Raw genomic sequence first — 6,208 nt, 5'->3', positions numbered from 1 at the left:
GATCTTGTCTCCTTGGCAAACTCTGTGATGCTGTGAGGAGCCAACGGCTAGCCACTACCTGCTATCTCAGGAAAGGCTTCTCTTCAGAGCTCTCCTGGCATTTGGCCATCCTCACATCAGTAGGTACCAAGAAGGTCTGACTCTGTACTTGGTAAATCCAAACAAGTGAGCGCACTGGGACTGGGACTGGGACTGGCTCTCGGTGCCTGGCTTCTTGCATCAAAATTTCAGAGTGTTCCATCACCAAGGAAGTTAGGTAGGTCACTTCCTTCAGGAACTGAATGAGGTCACTGCCTTGGCAACAACTTTGCCCTAACCATTGCTTCCAAGGGTCACATTGGATGGAGGCTGCCCTTACTTCCTTTGACAATTTGACTAGTTTCAATGGTATATCAAAATAGGCACCTGAGAACAGCTCTCCACGCAGGCCTGGTTAGGTCCATCTTCTCTACCTTACAAAGAGAGAGTCTGATGCATACACATTCCTTTTTCCTGTCTAGATTGTTTGCCATTGAAGATGGCTTTTGCTCTCACAGGTCCTTCATAGCTGCTGACATCTTATCCAGGGATTATTTCTGCATCGAACTTTCAGGTTCTCAGCAGTTTGAAGATACCCTACATTCCTGTATTGTAAGACGAACTCTGTCCCTGCTCTTTTGTAATGTTAGATTGAGGCAACCGTGTATGGTTATCGTAAATAGCAGGTTTGATTTGGATTAGGAATCATTCTGCAGAATGAATAATGATCTTGGGAACCTGCAATATTTATACGAATATAGAGATGAAATATACGTATGAAAACAGAAATCTAGGTAAGATTTGAAGCTCAGAAGTGCATTAGGCAACTCATTGCGATACGTAGCTTTGAATTACGTTCTGCATACATGTTTCAGAAAAATCGATGTACAATGGCATAGGACCTTGCACCTTGGATGATTGAATGCAGTAGAGAACATCCACTCAAAAAGTGATAGTCGATAGGATCAGGAAGATAGTCAGTATGTTTCGGAAGAAGAGCTAGTATAGGATTTGGACCAAAGTTCATTAGCAATAGTGTTTCCGTTAGAGAGTGAATGTCAATGTCAGCACATGTGAAGGGTCAGTCACAATGTTGAACTGGGGAAAATATGTAGGAAAGTAGATATCAATAGAGACATTAGGAAATCAGTCAAAGAGTATCAAGTGAGTGAAAAAAATTAAACATTTTCAACAGTTTTGAGGTTGAATATATAATCTTATGAAGAAACAAATATGTAGTCACCAATACGATTGACATTTGAGAGCATTAGGCAACCTGGTCATGGATGTTTTTAGTAATCCATGTTGAGTTTCCCTTTAGGCTTTGGTACAATCATACGTGTGACTTTTGCATTTTGTGTCCAGAATATTACTGTGATAACATGCATATGTAGATCAGGTGACATGAGTATTTCTTCCACCATTTCTGGGAGCAATATTTTTAAAATGTATAAATTAGTATTGGGGGTACAACGAGGTGTACCCTGTGTCTATGAATATAGAGATAATGCATGAATAGACCATAATGTGAATAAATAATATAACTGGTTACACTTTAAATAATGTATTGAATTGATATCAGAAAATGTATAAAAAATCTTTTATTGATATATAATCATTCATTCCAACCAGTTATACATCTTATGATGATATTACAGTGATGGTTTATCATGAAGTCTGTTTCAGTTTTGCTTCAAAACTGATAAAGGAAATCGAAAATAATGTGTTTGGAAAGAAGTCTCATGAAAAGACCAGTCAAGAAACACGGAGGAATGCATGTGTTCTGAAGCAGGAAGTGATTGAAAGTGAAACAAATGCCTATATATTTGCTAACCTGTGGAGGAAATATATATCCTATGATGTGCATAAACAGAAGAAATTGTAATGTGCCAGTGTTGAATTAAAATGAACATCAATATACACATCATGTCCATTGGAATCTACTTGCTTTGATGATAAACTGTGTCAGTTACTGTAGAAATATTAGGATTTGTAAGCACCATTCACTGAAGTTAGTTCTCAGGACGAGGAAACAAATATGTATTTCAGGTGGTTGAATGTTTCTGAGAATAATCTTGTGAAAAGTTGATTATATATCCACATACATGAATATGAATGAATTTAGAGAGTGTTTAATAAGACACATTTTTTTCATATTTTGAAAAATCTAGAGAGTGTATATATATAAATATATATACATGTAAAACTCATGGAGAAATATTACAATTAAAATTTGACAAGATTTATAATACATACCCTTGATAAAGCCAAAGGCAAATCCAAGTATATACCATGCCTCCTATGAAAGGCCTGTATTTCTATTCTGTTACATTTCTTTTTATCCATCATATTAGCATTAGTAGTCAGAGTCTATTAGGGTATGTGTTAGTGTCAGGGATCATTATTTCAAATGAAAATAGAAAAATGAATCTAATGTGTATGCAAATATGTGCTACACAAAAATCTTGCCACTCTCATCCAGAACAATTCGTTGACATTTACTTCGCTCCAAGTAAGACACAATTAGTGGAGAGGAGTTCGAAAACCTGTGATTACATATGCGGAACTGAAAATGTTCAGGAGTTCACAACATTGGAGGTGGTAGAGCAGTTTCCAAAAGTAAGGGAGAGGTTAAACACTCCACAAACTTGGAGCTCTGCTGGCCTAAAGACTCTTTGAGAAAATGCCTCTCAGGTTGGGCACATGAAATATATGAAGTTGTCAGGAGATTTAGCTTCCTTTGTTGTGACACCATCAAATGTGGGTCTGCATCTATGTGACCTGGAGGAAATGGTTCCTTATTTTCTAATGAACATGAGACAGCAGTTCTGAATTCTCTTTTTCTTGGTAAACTGTGGCCACTGGGAGTTAAGTTTCTCCCCATGTGGTCTGTGAAGCCGTTTGGTCATCCTCCATTTTCGTGGTGTTTCTTACTGCTGCACTGGGAGTTTGGAATTGGCTTAATGAAATACAAGGAGTTCAACTGGCACACAATTCTGGAGGGAGCTCTGTCACGTGTGATTGGTCAGGGTCTTCAGGAGAATTTTTGAAACATGGATCTATCCCACATAGCTTTCCCCCTTGACTATAGCAACCGAATTCTGAACATTGCCCTGAATCCTCTCAATATAACAAGATGCCTTTACATATAAGGGTCTGCTGCCTGCACCATGTCAGTCACAAGTATTTTGGAAGCCAATGGCCGATCCACGTAGTCCCACAACAGATATTTATTCACAACCATATAGTCCACTGCTCTAGCCCCAATACTCAGCAGGCTCCAACTTATGACATCTCGGTTCTATAGCATTTTCATGACAACCAGTCAATCAAGGAACTGTCTGGTACACTCATGATCAGCAACAGGACATCCAAAGTTTCTCCAGTGTCACCTGGTCATGGGAATATTAAAAATTTCATGGTATTTTTGTAGCCATTTTTCAAGGATGATGTTGGAGGCACTGTGGGTTTCAATTCATTCAGGAACCATTAAATGGTGAGTAAGCTCATTTCAATGAAAGCTCTGGAGAACTCTCACAGACAAGGCTTCCCAAAGAGTGGCCAGAAGGTCACATGAAGCCAGGCTCATTGAGGTCTACAATGTGAGGTACATGTGTGTTTTGAGTGTCAACTATGACTTCCAAGTCTTTCAGTAAAAAAATCATGTGTTATCCTGGCTGAGATTCCCAGTGCTCAGTGGAAAGCCACCCTGGGCCTAGATCTCAGTTTCCAAGGGCTAATCTCATGTGTGGCCTCCTATAATCCCAACACAATTCATGGCAATACTTCTCTCAGGTGAGTTCCAGAACTCAGGCTCTAAGGAGTATCAGAGCAGAGTTCAAGCCCTGGTGGACCAAGTCATCTCTTCCAACCGCCACACAAATGACCACAATTAAAACCAAAACACTCCTACATGGCCCTCATCTTCTTCCATAAAGACACTCATCATAACATATGGCTGGAGGTTTCCATGAGGGGCACAGCCCAAGACAGTGTCCAAAATAAGCTCCCTTGCCCCTCATTTGCCTAAAGTCAGGGTGGCTTGGACACCCTTCTTCTGAACCAGGAGTGATCTGTAAGGGTAAAAGAAATTGAAATTAAAGTGTTAAAGTTAAAGTGTAAAAGACCGGGTGTTGTAAAGTTTCTAATCTTCAAGGCCTGGTTTAAAATGTAAAGGACCAGGTATTTTTAAGTTTCCATGCTACACGCAAAACCTGAAATTCCTGTAAATTGTAGGACAATTTCTGGACTGCCCAGTAAATATTCCCCCTGACCGCCTGGTTGTTTAATAACCTAGGACCTTGTGTGGCCTACCACATATGCATCGCAGGGCCTAAATCAATCAATTTCAATGTGTACCCCGCTTTAGAATTGACCTATCACTCCCGCCTGACGTGTTCAAGCCAATGAATGAACTAATCATGTTTAGGATTTGTATTTTCCCACAGTGTATGATGATTTGCTAAAGGAGACTGTGATATATGTAAAGTCTCACACTCCCCAAATCGTGTACTTAAGCACTGCTCAACCCCTGCTCGGGGATCTGGGCTGCTCTCCCTTCTTGAGTGAGCACAGAGCACCAGCATGCTGGATTGGATCCTCAATAAATGTCTTTTGCTGTTGCATGAGCCTTGGTCTCATACATGAACATGAATGAAATTAAGGAGTGTATAATAAGACACATATATTTCATATTTTGAATAATCTATTTAGTGTAGATTTTTCACAAAACACATACAGAGATATTAAAAAGTAGCAATATATATGCCAATCAAAATTCATCATGAAATACATATCATACACAGATCCAAAAATCTTTATTTTACTGAACATGGATTTATGTGTAATGTTGTTCAACTAGGAAGCTCACGCAAATGTTGAATTTTCAGTTCCTACAGCGTTTAGGTGGAGTGATCTCTTCTCAAAATTTGTATCTGCCTAGTCAGCCACCTCACAATAATGTACGTGTGGTACCAGGTAGGATTCTATTTGTGCATATAAAAATACATGTGCTGAATAGGCAACAGAGAAAGGGAGACAGGAATTCACATATCTGATACCTTTCAAAACACATGGAGAACTATTTCAATTAAAAATTAACCAGATTTTTAACAACTACCCTTTATCATGCAAAAGGCAAGTCCAACTATACACTATGCCTCCTCTGAATTGCTTGTATTTCTATTCTGTTTGGGTTATTTTTCTCCATCATATTAGCATTAGTAGTCAGAGTCTAATAGGGTATGCTTTAGTGTCATGGATTCAGTAATTCAAATGAAAATAAAGGAAAATGAATCCATTGTTTACGCAAATATGCACTACAAAAAATCTTTCCACTCTCATTTAGAGCAATGCCTTGACATTACCTTCACCCCAAGTAAGACACAATTAGAGGACAAGAGTTAGAAAATCTGTGAATACATATCTGGAATGGAAAATGCTCAGGAGTTCACAAGCTTGGACATTTTAGAGGAGTTTTCAAAATTAAGGGACAGGATAAACAGTCCACAATCATGGAACTCTGCTGGCCTAAAGACTTCTTGGGAAACTGCCTCTGAGGTTGGGCACTTGAAATATATTTTCTTTTCAGGAGCTTTAGCTTCCTTTGTAGTGATACCATCAAAGGTGGGTCTTCATTTATCTGACCTGGAGGACATGGTTTCTTATTTTCCAAAGAACATGAGGCAGCAGTGCTCAATCCTACCTTTGAAGGTAAACTGTGGCCACGGAGGGCTAAGTGTCTCCCCGTCTTGACTGTGAAGCCGATTGGTCATCCTACAATTTTCGTGGTGTTTCTTGCTGCTGCACTGGGCTTTTGGTATTTCCTTCATGAAATACAAGGAGTTCAACTGGGACACAGTGCTGGAGCGAGTTCTGTCACGTGTCGAGGGTCAGGGTCTACAGGAGAATTCACCAACCAGGCTTCTATCGCACATAACTTGCAACATTGTCCATAGCAAACTGATTCTGAACATTGTCCTGAAACCTTTCCTTATAACAAGATGCCTTTACATATAAGCGTCTGCTAGCTGCACCATGTAAGCCACAAGCCATTTAGAAGTTAATGGCAGACTCACATGGCCCCACCACAGATATTTTATTATACACCTGCACACCACAGCTCTGGGCCCACTTCTCAGCACTCTCCAACTTACTTACATCTCTGTTCTACACAATTTTCGTGAAACCC

The sequence above is a fragment of the Callospermophilus lateralis genome, unplaced genomic scaffold, assembly GCF_048772815.1.
Source record: "Callospermophilus lateralis isolate mCalLat2 unplaced genomic scaffold, mCalLat2.hap1 Scaffold_51, whole genome shotgun sequence".
Lineage (NCBI taxonomy): Eukaryota > Metazoa > Chordata > Mammalia > Rodentia > Sciuridae > Callospermophilus > Callospermophilus lateralis.
This window is presented reverse-complemented; position numbering follows the sequence as displayed.